This window comes from Hydra vulgaris, chromosome 12, assembly GCF_038396675.1.
Source record: "Hydra vulgaris chromosome 12, alternate assembly HydraT2T_AEP".
Lineage (NCBI taxonomy): Eukaryota > Metazoa > Cnidaria > Hydrozoa > Anthoathecata > Hydridae > Hydra > Hydra vulgaris.
The window spans coordinates 45,305,001-45,320,503 of record NC_088931.1 but is presented as its reverse complement, the minus strand read 5'-3'; the positions used below and the strand labels follow the sequence as shown (position 1 = coordinate 45,320,503).

The 15,503-nt window shown below is 27.3% G+C and overlaps 1 protein-coding gene across 7 annotated transcripts in view; it reads left to right on the top strand.

The window, feature by feature from the left end:
• The window catches only part of LOC101235086 (serine/threonine-protein kinase Nek1), a 295,109-nt gene that overhangs the window by 227,115 nt on the left and 52,491 nt on the right, over positions 1–15,503 (top strand). The gene's annotated exons all lie outside the window — the stretch shown is intronic.

Below are 15,503 nucleotides of genomic sequence, written 5' to 3'. Positions count from 1 at the left end.
TCCTCACACTGTGCTGCTGCGATTGCCAATCGAAACCGTTACTTCCATATTTATCAGCAAAACAATTCTCCAGAAAACAGACGTCTGTTTATTACTGCTAGAAACAACTGTAAAAAGGTTTTGTCTAACGCCAAAACCCGCTATTCTCAGGTCATGAAATCTCGTATCTCATCTCAAAAATTAGGCTCTCGTGACTTCTGGAGAATCTTTAATAATATCAATAATAAGGGCAAATCTATAATTCCACCTCTCTTGTATGGTTCAGACTTTGTCACCTCACCTGAAGACAAAGCCGAACTGTTTGCTAAAAACTTTTCATCAATATCATCTCTTGATTCCACTAATTGCGTTCTACCTGATATTGCCAACAAACAGGTTGATTCATTGCTTGACATTCATATCACTTCAGCATCTGTATCTAAAGTGATTTCCTGTCTAGACTCTTCTACAGCTTGTGGCCCAGACAACATACCTGTTATTGTCTTGCAGAAGTGTTCTCCAGAGCTGTCATCTATACTCTCAAAACTATTCAACAAGTGCTTATCAGAGTCTTGTTTTCCAGCCTGCTGGAAAGCCGCATCTGTTATCCCTATCTTCAAAAATTCTGGGGAGCGATCTGATTCGTCTAACTACCGTCCCATAAGTCTTCTTCCTATCATAAGCAAGGTTTTTGAATCTTTAATTAACAAACACTTAATTTCTCATCTTGAATCTAATAACTTACTTTCTGACCATCAATATGGATTTCGATCTTCTCGTTCTACAGCTGATTTGCTAACAGTAATAACTGACAGGTTTTATCGTGCATTAGATGAAGGTGGAGAGGTTAAGGCCATCGCTCTTGACATTTCAAAAGCGTTTGATAAAGTTTGGCATGCTGGTCTTCTCCATAAGCTTTCTTCTTATGGTGTATCCGGCAACATCTTTAAGATCATTGAATCCTTCCTTTCCAATCGTAGCATAAAAGTTGTCCTCGATGGACAACACTCTTCTTCTTATTCTGTAACTTCAGGGGTTCCTCAAGGTTCTATCCTTGGCCCTATACTCTTTTTAATTTACATTAACGATCTTCCAGATATCCTCACATCTAAGGTGGCATTGTTTGCTGATGATACTACCATTTATTCTTGTCGTGATAAGAAACCAACACCCTCTGATTGCCTGGAGGGGGCATTTGAGCTTGAAAAGGATCTCACTTCTGCTACAGCATGGGGCTCACAGTGGCTGGTGAACTTTAATTCAGATAAAACTCAATTTTTTTCAGCCAATCGTTATCGCAATAATTTAGATCTTCCTATGTTTATGAACGGTGATGTACTCGATGAGTCACCTACTCTTCATCTTCTAGGATTAACTCTTACTTCCAATCTTTCTTGGAAACCATATATCAAATCGGTTGCAAAATTAGCATCTGCTAAGGTTGCATCTCTTTATCGAGCTCGCCACTTTCTTACTCTGGATTCTATTCTCTACCTCTATAAATCTCAAATCCGGCCTTGTATGGAATACTGTTGCCATATCTGGGGCGGATCTTCTAATGATGCCCTTTCTCTTTTAGACAAGGTGCAAAAACGCATTGTAAACATAGTTGGACCTGCTCTTGCAGCCAACCTTCAACCATTATCACATCGTCGTAATGTTGCTTCTCTTTCTCTTTTCTACAAATACTATAATGGGCACTGCTCTAAAGAGCTAGCGTCTCTTGTGCCATCTACTAAAATTCATTCTCGTGTTACTCGTCATTCAATTAAGTGTCATCCTTTTTCTGTGACTGTTCCTAAGTGCTCCAAAAACGCTTATTCTTCTAGTTTTTTTCCTCGAACATCAGTTCTTTGGAATTCGCTTCCTTCATCTTGCTTTCCTGATTCGTATAATTTGCAATCTTTTAAATCGTCCGTCAATCGGTATCTTGCTCTACAATCTTCATCTTTTCTCTTACAGTAACTTCCAACTTTAATTAGTGGCTGCTTGCAGCCTTGTTGGAAGCGAAGATGTTTAAAAAAAAAAAAAAAAAAAAAAAAAAAAAAAAAAAACACAGCCTAAAAATTATTTATAGGTTCAAATTTCACAGTTCAAAATTATTCTTAAGTTCAAAAATCACAATTCAAAAAATGAATGATGTTGTCAAAAAAACATAATAACTTTTGAATTGTTTGAAATTCTAACTTTGCATTTTTCTTATTTCATTAAAAGTTTCACTAACTATTATTATATAACTATTTCATTAAAAGTTTCACTAACTATTATTATATAACTATTTCATTAAAAGTTTCACTAACTATTATTATATAACTATTTCATTAAAAGTTTCACTAACTATTATTATATAACTATTTCATTAAAAGTTTCACTAACTATTATTATATAACTATTTCATTAAAAGTTTCACTAACTATTATTATATAACTATTTCATTAAAAGTTTCACTAACTATTATTATATAACTATTTCATTAAAAGTTTCACTAACTATTATTATATAACTATTATTTGAAGATTATCTGAAGGGCTAGAAGAATTCTTTTTATATGAAATTATCATAATAATAGTTTTTATATGAACATACCATTATATTAACTTTTGTTTAGATACAGTAGAATATTCTAGAATATTATATATGTAGTTACTATGTAATTAAATTTATTGTGCTCTTAAAGGGATTCCAAACTCCCAACACATGTTGTGTTCATATTAAAGATAGTGTTGAAAAAAAAGGTTTAAACCAAGTTTTTCAATTAAAAATAAATAATGAATGCATACTGAGAAAAACTAATCTTGTCATTTTAGTCGAAGCTTATTTTCGACTAAAATGACAAGATTACATTGTCTACTGTTTAGTAAAGTTTTCGCCACATTGTCTACTGTTTAGTAAAATTTTCATCAGGTGTTCTCACATATTCACAAAATTTATCTTATTTAGGCATGTGAGAATATATTTAATTGAATTTATTTTGAAAAACATGTATTTCTTATTTTGTTTTAATTACAAAATTGTATTTATTATTACAAGGTTGCAAAAATTTTGTAGCATTATTGTAGCATTTATTGTAAAACTTTTATTTGTCAATTTAGTTAGTTTTTTGATTTTCCATGTTAAGAGGCAAATGCCAAATACGACACATAAATTGGGAAATACCAAATATAATTTTTTTTTAACCTGCGTTACGGCATTTTGAAAATTTAAGTTAAATCAGCGTGATTAAAAAATTTTAATAATAAAAAAATTTAACAGTACATCAAATACCTATAAATAATACTGTCAGTTGAAATGAAATTAATTGTTAACCAATACTTTTTTCAGCGGGAGAACAAAAGACGTTATAGCATAAAAATGAGATGTTAAAAATGAGATGTTAGAAAAAACCAGAGATGTTAGAAAATAGTTCCCATTGTTTAAATGAAATTAAGTAAGATTTAGAATGTATAATACTGTGCTCTCTTGCACAAAAACGAGAGCCCTTGTAACATTCTATATAATGTAAAATACTTGTATGAAAATCATAAAATTGGTAAGTAAAGCTTTAATATTTGTTTTAATTTAAAAACAAAAGAAATATCAGTAAATATAAAGTATATAAATCTAAAAGTTATTAAGATATATCTATAAAAAAAAAGTTGCTCCTTTAAAATAAAAATAATTTATTAATTTTTACTTTTTACAAACTTATTTTTGGGATGTTTAGAAAAATAATACAAATAAATTTGTTTTGCTGTATGTTAAAAAAATGCTACAATATACTTTTTAAATAAAAGTAGAAAAACGCAGCTTTGTTTGATTACATTTTTTATTTGTCAAAAGTCTACCGTGATGTCAAATACAACACTTTTACGAATTAAACACAAAGTCTGTAAATTACTATGTATAATTTAAAGACTCCGGTTTTTTGAGTAAAATGGAGAAGACAAACTTCGACTAAAATGACAAGAGTAGTTTTTCTTGATATGCATTCATTATTGATTTTTGATCAAAAAAACTTGGTTCAAACCTTTTTTTTTAACATTATCTTTAATATGAACACAACATGTGTTGAGAGTTTGGGATCCCTTTAAGCATTAGCAAATATTATCATGCAAGAACAAGAAACTGAACCAAAAGGAAATATTTTACAATGAACTATAATAAAAAAATTTTATAGAAAAAATAAATTGATAAAAATTACTTTTTTTCTCTCGTCTCTTGCTATCAATAATATATTTTAAGGCTGTTCTTTCTTTTTAGAATATTCAAAAAGGTTGCTTATTAAGTTTCTTTCAGCTCAGTTGTTAGTTACACAAAATCCTTTAACAAAATTTTCAAAAACACTATATGATTCAGTTTTTGAAAAGTTGTGATGAAAATGAGCCCAATCTTTGACTTGATTTCCAATTCCGAGGCATATAAATATAAGCCAGCTATCAGCAGTACAAGCTCGGAAAGATTGCTATTTGAGAAGATTAAAACGGGATGAGATTTTTCTATATTTATTTTTTCTAGCTCTAGAACTGGAAAGGAAATTAATGACTTCAAAATCTGATACTTGACAAACATTTCCAAGTAAGAGTCAACTAGTGGAAACACAACTACTGCTGGAGAAAGATACCATTTATGTTTATGAAAATTTTTAATCAAAGCGTTGCCAATGTCAGCATTAAATTCATCCTTGAGAACATATGCTGCTTTAAAAGCATTACAATCATTAAATTCAGCATGTTGAGTGCCTCAAGACCTAAAGTACCCCGGAACAAAACAACTGGCAACAATAAAGGCACACATTTCTATTTTCTTTTTATTTTCATTAGGTAAACAGGTTATAATAGTAAGTGTCATTTCTAGTTTAAGAATATAAAGCATCAGCAATAAATCTTGCTTCTTGACAAGCTCCAGGTTGATGCATTTTAAATTCTTTAAGCTTGTCAGATTAGACGTTAAGATAAAAAGCCAAATATATCACAAGATGGTTATAGTCATTTCTTGAAAAAAACTTTTTCAAGGAATACTTATAATCTTTAGCATGATCTTTAGCTGCTAGCGATGTAAAGATTATTTTATTTCAAGATGTTAAGATTGCTACCTATTTCAAGATGTAAAGATTGCTACGTATTTCAAGATGTTAAGATTGCTACCTATTTCAAGATGTAAAGATTGCTGCCTATTTCAAGATGTTAAGATTGCTTATATATTTGTTTAGACCCTTACATTTAACTTTTGTGATGTATTGTATTTTGTGATGTAGCCTGTATTGCATGAGTTATATGGAGTTCATATATATGATGACAACACATAAACCAAACAAACTTTTAAATAATTTCACTAGTTATTTATATAGCTTCCTTTAGTCTACCTATATTACTTGATGTAGGATCAGTACAGGCTCCAATTATGTTATCTGCTATTTCAAAATACTCTAAAACATCTTGACTAACAATAGATATTGATATTTTCCTTTAGAGCTCTTTACAGCTATAATTCCAAGTAGGCAATCACCTATTGTAGTAAATTTAGAACTGGTAACAGATGTAGCAACCCTTTCCATTTTAACTTTTCTTTTTAACTTTTCCTCTATTTTTTTTACCAACAAAGTGCAAGATTAAATTCTTTTGCAACATTTCCTCATAATGGCTTAATCTGATATATTTAAATTATGAATATTTCCCCCTGGAGCTTTAACAGCTCCTATAAACATTGTTTGTGAGCAAATGCTAGTTCCGCGCCTAACACTAACAGGTATTGTAGCTAATAGAGCTTGTCTCTGTCAAACTCCATTGCTATTTCTGAACAGCTGGACTTTAGACCTTGTTTTAAAGTGTAAACTGGTGCAACTGTATTACATAAAATGGCATGCTGTATGCCATTTTATGTAAAGCGGTAAGCCATTTCATGTAAGCCATTTTTTATCATTTTTTAACATTAACAAGCAGTAAGATAAAAGAAGTAATTATTGTTATAAAAACTACTTATTAAGATTGAATGACAATTACGTAAAAAATTTTGTACAACAATTACATTTGATATTCGCGCTATTAACAAATGAACTTAAGAAATAACTTAAGAAAAAAAACAAAGAAAATTTTATTTTTATTAACCTAACTTTTCCATTAAAAATGTTCAGTAAAAGAAAAGAAATAAAAGATGTTATAGGCGCATAAAAAAATAAATCATAAAATAAACATAATAAAAGTTTTTTTATATATTATCTTCCAAGAGCAATAATATTTATTTCGATAATTTCTCATAACAAACAATAACAAAAAAATTACCCAATTTAGAAATAAAAATAAAAAACAAACAAATAAATTATTAGGGGTTGTTCACAAATTACATCACACAATTTTTGACCATTTTAGACCCACTCCCCTCCCTCCCTCCTTTTTATTTTATCAAAAAAATGAAAAAAAAAACAACACAACAAGATATTTATTTTCCTCAAAATTTACAATCATATAATTACAATAATATATTATTAATAATAATATTTGTAATAATAGTAATAATAATAACAATTATAATAATAACAGTAATAATAATAAAAATGATAAGAAGAATACGAATAGAATAATCTATAATATTATAAATAATAAAAGCAAAATATCATTATTAAGAATAAATATAAATAAATTATTGACAAGGAAGGAGTCACTCATGCAGAAACCTGATCAAAGGAGTGACACTAAATAATTATATTATTAATAATAATTTAAAAAATAATAATAATAACGATAATAACTTTATTCATTAATAGAGCAAAAGTAACAGCAAAAATAATAGTATTTATAATAACTATACTAATAATAGTAATAACAAAGATAATAATGACAAAACAATGAAGTTTTTTTTAAAAATAGTAAGAAGAAAAAGAAAAATAAGAAAACTAAAAGAAGTTAATGATAAAAAATTAAAATAATTTTTTTTTAGAATTTGTTTAAATTTATTTTGTTTCAAATAAAGAAATTATTTTTAAGTTTTAATTTTTTAAACTCATTCACAATGCACACAAGATTCCGTTCACTGATGCACTGATGTATATTTGAATACTCGTCATACCGCAAAAGTTTTATAGGGAGGCACATTTAGTTTTCCATTATTGATGTTTCTTGTTAAATGTGAATGTATAAATGGAATTTCAGTGAAGAAGGTTGAAATAGAGGAAGGTAACTTTTTATTCAGGAAGTCAAAAACAAAAAGAAGATTAGCAAATCTATTTAGTGCTGACAAGGTAGGAACTTTAACCTTTTTAAAGAAGTTTGGAGTTTCTGTATCATGGAGTTGAAAATTTATTATTCGGATTGATTGTCACTGAGCTGATAACAATTTATTAATATTACAGTTACCAATTTGTCCCCAAACCTGACAACAGTAGTTGAGATGAGACTGAAAAATTGCAAAATATAGATTTTTAAGGGTAGTTTTATCAACATAATGGCAAATTATTCAAAGCATGCCATTAGCTCAATTAAGTTTTTTACAGAATGCATCTATATGAAAAGTCCATGAGAGGTTGGAATCTATAAAAATACCAAGATATTTAACAATGTGTGTTATATACAAATGTCTATTATTAATTAATTTTAATTTTAGTTATATGATTATTGTATAAAAATTTTTGTTTGTTTTGGAGATGAAAAAAATATTAGTTCAGTTTTTTATAAGTTCAGAGAAATTAAGTTTGCACTTAGCCAATGTACTAAACTTTTTAAGTCTAAGCTTATATTCTTACACAAGGAATGATGAGACTTATTAATTTGCAAGATAATAGTATCATCAGCAAACAAATGGACTGATGAGAAGTGGACAGAGTTATTTAGATCATTAATATAAATCAAAAATAATAAAGGGCTAACAACAGAACCCTGGGGAACATCACAAACTATGTGTTTGTTATTTGGTTTGTATTTTAATGCTTACAAACTGCTTCCGATTTGAAAGATAAGATTGAAACCAATTACAACTCCTCGGATTCCGTACTGTTCAGAAATTACAATGGTTGATACAGTATCAAATGCTTTTTGTATGTTGATAAAAACACCACCTAAAAAATGCCTTTCCAGGTTTCACGAAAATTTTTTACATTTTCTGAAAAGAATTTAAAATGTATTTTTTTACTCAGTTTTATTAGATTTTTTTTTTTTTTTTTTTTTTGCCGTTTAAAAATATACATTCCGTAATTTACTAACAAAATATAAATATAGCAGGGGCAAGAAGAAGACTAATATGTCTTATCACCAAGCCCCTTTATAAATTCCGTAAATATAAAGTTTATTTTTAAAATAAGAAACTTCGTTAAATTTATAAAATAAACAAATGTACAAAAGTGGTAAAATAATAAATAAAACATCTATTAATAAAAAAATAAGAAATAAAAAAAAAGTGAAAAATTAGCTAGAAGCGCTATAGGCTTAGCAAAAAACAAAAACAATAAAAATATATATTAGGATATAAATAAATTTAACTCAGTCTTTTTCTAAAATTAATATACTTTTCATGTAATTGATAGATAAATCATAATGTAATTTCAGAAAGAGTTTTGTCTTAACCTCATTAAGCATTTTGTCTTAGTTTTGTCTTAAACTCATTAAGCATTGTTAGAGTTTTAAATTCAGTTGAAAGTATTTTATTCCATGCCTTTGGTCCTCTTATTGAAATTGAAAAATCAGTTGCTGCATAATAACTTTTGGGCTGTATATATCTGTTATTTGAATATCTAGTTAGATATTTGTTTTCCTTTATTTTGAATTACGGGTTAAATATTTTTGGAATGATACTTTTATTAATTTTGAACATAAAAATTAGGAGATGATAAATATTTATTTGGTAGATATTTAGTATACTTAAGTTAATAAATAAGGGTCGAGAGGGTGTATAGCGGCTTTTATTGGATATAATTCTGATAGCATGTTTTTGCATATTAAAAAGTTTTTTCAATTTATTTTTATTGGTACTACACCATGCAATGCTAGCGTAATTAAGATAGGAATGAATAACGGAGAAATATAAGAGTTTTACACAACTTAGATTTAAAAATGGTTTTGCCCTATATAGCATGCCGATGTTTCTTGATATTTTACCTTCAATATATTTTATCTGACATCTCCAAGTTACATTTTCGTCCAGGAGTACGCCTAGAAATTTTAATGATACCTCTCTTTTTATTTCATAATTGTTAATACAAAGATTTGGAAGTTTTAATGGAATTTTGTCTCTTTCATGATAGCGATGGAAAAAAGTATATTTTGTTTTTATTACATTTAGAGATAATTTGTTTGCTCTAAACCATTTAGAAAGATATTGAAGTTCTATGTTTACAGTTTTAAATAAGATTTAAAATTGTGAAAATGTCATTGTGAGCATAAAATAGATTAGTATCATCTGCAAACAAGATTGAGTCTAATATATTACAAGATTTACTTAAGTCGTTGGTATATATTAGAAATAAGAGCGGTCCTAATATAGAGCCTTGAGGTACTCCACAAGTTATATTCATATTGTTAGTTTTACTGCAATTATGAGAAATTATTGCTGTCTATTTGACAGGTAGCTTTTAAACCATTTAAAGTTCGAGTGTTTAATACCATAGTTTTTTAGTTTGGTTAATAAAATATTATGATTTACAGTGTCAAAAGCCTTACTGAGATCAATAAACACGCCTAAAGTATATTTATTTTCATCAAAAGATTTCAGAATATCGTGAACAAGATAGGCAATTGCCTGATCAGTGGAGTGACCGTTTTTGAATCTGAATTGTTTATTATAAAGGATGTTATTAATATCTAAGAAATGGTACAATCTTTTATACATAATATGTTCTAGTATTTTTGAAAACATGGTAGTATTGAAATAGGTCTGTAATTTGCGACACAAGTTGCATCTCCAGATTTTAGAACTGGTATCACCCTGGCCACTTTTAGTTTGTCAGGAAAGATACCTTGTTCTAAAGAAAGACTGAAAATGTGCAAAAGCGGAGTTTTTAAATAAAATATTGATTTAATTATTATATTGCTACTTACATCATCAACTCCATTACCTTTATTTGATTTTAATAAATTTACAGCATCAAGTAGTTCTTGTTCATATAACTTATTATTTTCCATGAGATCATTATTAGAGGTCAAATATGACTCGAAGCTAGTTTTGCTGTTTTTTACTTTGGAAGCCAAACTCGAGCCTGTATTAACAAACTCATGATTGAAAGAATTAGAAATTAACGTTTCATTAGTAATTTCACAATTATTTATAATGAGTTTTTTGGGAAGTTCATTAGCGCTTATGTTTTTTTTTCCTATCACCTCTTTCATTATGCGCCACATTTTTTGTGCATCATTTTTGCAGTTATGTAATTGGTTGGTGTAATACTGTTTTTTCGAATACTTAATAACTGTCTCGAAAAGACGTTTGTAATTTTTATATTTTGTTTCATTTTTATAAGTTCTTTTTTTTATAAATTTTTCGTACAAACGTTTTTTTTTTGTGATGACTTTATTATTCCCGCCGTTATCCAGGGATTCTGATGGGATTTGGTTTTGATTAATTTACTAATAATTGGGAAAGCTTCATTATAGTGGTCTTGAAATATGCAATGAAAAATATTATAAGCTTCCTGAGCATTTTTAGTTTTTAAAATAGTTTCCCAGTTTGTTGTGGATAACAGATTCATAAAAGTCATAGTGGATGTATCATTAATTATTCGCTTTTTAATTTCTTTTTTTCTGATATTTTATTGATGCTTTTTTGTGAAATTATAAAAACCGGAAAGTGGTCTGATATATCAGTGACAAAAATTCCAGCCTTAACTTTTATGTTTTTGAAATTGTTTATTATGATTTGATCAATCAGTGTAGCACTATTTTTTGTTATGCGAGTTGGTTTATTAATTGTTGGAATAAAACCATTTTGAAATATAATATTAGTAAGATTTCTGACGTTTTTATTACTTTCATAATCTAGAAAATCTAAATTGAGATCGCCTACACAATAAATTAGCTTTCCATAAGTATCTTTTTTTGTAATTGAACCTTTAAAGTGTTTGCTAAATGCTTTTATATTACCTGAAGGCGGTCTATATATGACGTGCAGAATTACGTTTTTGCTGGCATCGCTTAAGACCTCAACGGTTAGTAACTCAAAATCCTTTGTTATTGAGCACATTTCTTTACGCAGTTTAAAATCTAAAGAGTTATGTATGAAAATGCACACTCCACCTCCTATTTTTTCAGATCCTCTTATTTGATGAATAACTTTATAATTATTAAGTTGAAAGTTAGAGTTATTTTCGATTTCTTTATTCCTGCACCATGTTTCTGTTAGACATATAATTTGAAATTTTATTTTAACGGTAAACAAAAATTCTTTAAATTTATCAAAGTTTTTTTGTATACTCCTTATATTTAGATGCAGAATGGATAGTGCATTAACATCAATGTTGCCAATGAACATTGAAATGTTCGAGTTGTAATAATAAGGGCTTATATTTTCCTCTCCATCCCCATCCTTAAAAAAACTAATGTTTAATTCAGGGTTATTTTCGAAAAGTATATTTGTGTTTCTTAGGAAAGCTTTAAGTTTATTTATGTCATTATTATTGCCATTATTATTGGATGTGTAAGTTTTTGCATTAAAATTAGATAATAAATTAGTTTCCATTTTAACATAAGAATTTAAACAATAAAATAACAAATAAAAAACATTTACTTTTCTTTGGGAGTCCATTCGCGAATGGTTAGTTTATCGTACGATATAACCGCATATTTTCTGCCTTCTCGTTCTTTTTTCAGTTGTTCTCGAAGCTCCTTTCTTATAATTGTAGTTTCGGCGCAGTAGTCTTCGTTTATGTAAATATTTTTTCCTTTTAAATTTTTCGCCTGTTTTAAAATTTCTACTTTGTCTTTATAGTTAAGTAGCTTAACAACTATTGGGCGAGTTTTGTGTGTGTTTCTAAATCCTGTCCTGTGAGCCCTCTCGATTTGTATACTTTTTAAACCAAGTGTATCTTCAAACATCTTTTGTATCTTAGATTCGCTTACACTCCAATTTTCGTTTTCGCTTTCTTTCAGGCCTTCTATTCTGAGGTTGTTCCTTCGTGAACGATCTTCGATTTCTCTAAGCTTATTCTTTATTTTCAGTATTTCGCTATTGTCTTTAATTTTATTGCTTAACTCTTTTGTTTTTTTCTTTACAACTTCAAATTTATTCGAAATAATCTCATCGTTAGTTTGGATAGATTTCATAATATCACTGCAATCAGATACAAGTGATATAACTTTTTTATTCGTTTCATCTAAATCCATTGCAATGTTATTAATTTTATATGAATTTTCGCTTACGACTTTTTTATTCATATCTAGCCGCTCAGTAAGAATTTTCATATTTGCTGCAGTTAGAGATACGAATACTTTTTCGTGATCTTTCAAAAGCTTCCTCGTTTCCTCCAAAATATCTTTTTTTTGTTTCTCTAGTAAATCTGAAATCATCTTAATATCCATTTTAATTTAATTTTTTATTTTTTTATTTTTGAAGCAATAAAAACACGTCTGTTCACCACGATGCGCAATTGATTTGAATATTTTAATTAGATTAATTATATTAATTTTTATTTGATTAATTATGGTATATTTATAGCGTTTAAAGTTTACTTATGTTAAAATTGCCAAGTAGATAGATTTATTTTCAGTAGATATTTTTTGGAAACATTTTATTATTGAATTTTAAAAAACATTAATTATTACAAACTTTAAACGACACCTTATAAAGAGTTAAATAACTCTATTAATAATTTTTTGTTTGAATTATGCTTGAAGGCATATAGATCTTGCAATTTCTTTGTTCATATTTTTAAGTTTTATTTTGCAAAAAATAATAGTTTAGAAAAATGACATTTTATAATAGTTGCATTGGCTTTATATTAATAACAGATTGTGCAATATCAATAAAGTAAAAACGGATATTTCCTTATATTTAAGAATTTTGATTAAAAAATTATTTAAATTTGAAAAAATTAGTTTTTTTGTTCCTGGTATTTCTTCCTCCTTTTCTATTTTTTACAAAAAATATAATTTCTTGTAAACATGTTATAACACTGCATCAAAAATATTCATAAAGAATATATTTAACTTTTTTGTCTTATAACAAGTGAAAGCGCAGCAGTTTATATATTTTAATTAATGATACTTGGAACTTAAATATTTGTTTGTCACAAAAAAAAAGCGCTGCTAGAGTAATTAACTAGATTTTTTTTCTTAGTAACAAGTAATACTTTTTCTTAGTAACAAGTAATACTTTTTGTTAGTAACAAATAATACTTTTTGTTAATAACTTTTTAAAAGTAAAAAGTCATTTGCAAAGCCACAATTTTAAGAAATAATGAAAAAGAAAAAAACATATTTTAATTCATTTATATAAATGTTGAGAATAGAAAGAAATTAATTTATGTTAAATGATAATAAATAAAAAATATATAAAAAAACTTTTTAAAAACAACATTTTAAAAATGGACTGAAAAGTAAAAAATAAACAATTTCACCTTACCCAAGGAATTTTTGTACGTACACAACCTGATATATCCATTAAAATTAATGACTGAAAATTTTGGCGCAATAAGTTAAAATAAGTTGCCCAACATTTTCAGTGATTGATTTTAATGGCTGGTTAATTTTAATAATTAATTTCAGGTTGTGTACGTACACAAAGTCCTTGGGTCCTGTGGAATAGTTTATTATTTACTTTTTTTGTCCATTTTTAAAATGTTGCTTTTAAAAAGTTTTTTTTATATATTCTTTATTATATTTTTTTTTGTTTAGCAATGCACCTGCCTCTACCTTCTTCTGTTTCAGCTTAACATATAGTTCTCTTCGTTTTTTTAGAAAAGATGCTTATTGCTCATCTGATTCATTTGCTCTAGCTCAAGATTTTCATTCTCTTTCTTGAGCAAGACAAGCTAATTGATCAACTTCAGTTTCCAGCTTTCTTTTCTATATTTAGCTTTCTTTATATTTCTACGTTGATAAGATTTTTTACTTATTTAATTTAAAAAATTTTAATTTTTTAAGTAAACTATTAAAGCATTACTTTTTACAGTAGAAAATCAATTTCAGGTTTCAACAACGTTTTTTTATTATTCAACAGCAATTCTATTTATTTACGCTAAACCAAAACGCTAAAAAAAAACGCTAAAAATTTTTAATGTTTGTTTTAATTACTTTTTTTAACAATTTCTTTTATTATTACCGCCGACCTCACATTTGTTTTGCGCGCGTACATCAAAAAAAAAATAACCAAACCGACAAGAAAGCAGGTTAAGCAAAATGTTGTAAAAAGTAAATTTAATTACTTAAATTTAAAAAGAATTGAAAGAAAATAGACTTTAGCACCAAAAACCTTGGAGGGTTTTTGGTGCTTTACCTTTGTGTGTGTTGGAAGCTGATTTTCATCCCTTTCTGGAAAATCGAAATCACTATCACTAGCAACTGAAGACTGGTGAGCAGCAGAATATAAGTTTAAATTATTAAAAATAATTATTTGAATTAAATTTTAAGATATAATTTACCTGAGCCATGAGAGATCACTTCACACAGGAAAAGCCAAATCTTCTATCACTGCAGCATTCGATCTTGGCATATCTGATTTTATTTTTGCTTCTATGTTGCTTTTAGAAATATCTAATAAATTTTCAAGGAATTCTTCAAATTGATTCTCTTTTTTTTTTTTTTTTTTTTTGGTTATTTTCCAGGCTAGATAACTTTTATTTTGCATTGAAATGTAAAATTTTTTTAGTTTAATAAATTTTGCACAATTTGTACTTCAGCATTTATATACTTTCCAAAGCCAGCTTAGTTCCATATATTAAAAATTTTTTTAAGGCTGCATATCTTCATATTTTCATAACATAAATTTTTGTCATGGCAAACCATATCCCTTTTCCCACTCTTTGCATGAAAAAATTTCTTAAGTAGACTTGAACCTTTTACTTTTTTATGTAATAACATACTGATAATATCGTAGAACTGTTCCATTTGTTGGAAGTTGAGGAAAAACAGAAATTGGATTTCTGAGAAGCCAAAGCGGTCGTCATGGGTTTAAATTAACATTACAAATAAATTTTTTAATTTTAGTTACAAATAAATTTTTTAACTTTTCTTTTTTTTCCCCATTTGCAATAGAAAATATATATTTATTTTTTTATAATTTTTAAAAACTAAACTAGGCAAAAAATTCTTTTGTCAAGAATAACAATTCAATTAGTTATTTTTTATCAGAAAAAAATGATTGGTTTAAGTTTGTTTACATTTTCTAAAATTGCAAATGTAATATAATTCAATGTATTATATATTCAAAAGTATATATATTAAATAAGATAAAGTTGGTATATTCAAAAATCAATAATTAAAAAAAAAATTTTTGTGTGTAAATATTCACATTAAAAAGTTTTGTTCAGGAAAAACTCTCAAAACATAAAAATTAAAGGTATTTTATACCATATTAGCTTTTACGTCGCTAATTTTTTTATAAAATGAGATTTTTAAAACCACATTATTTTA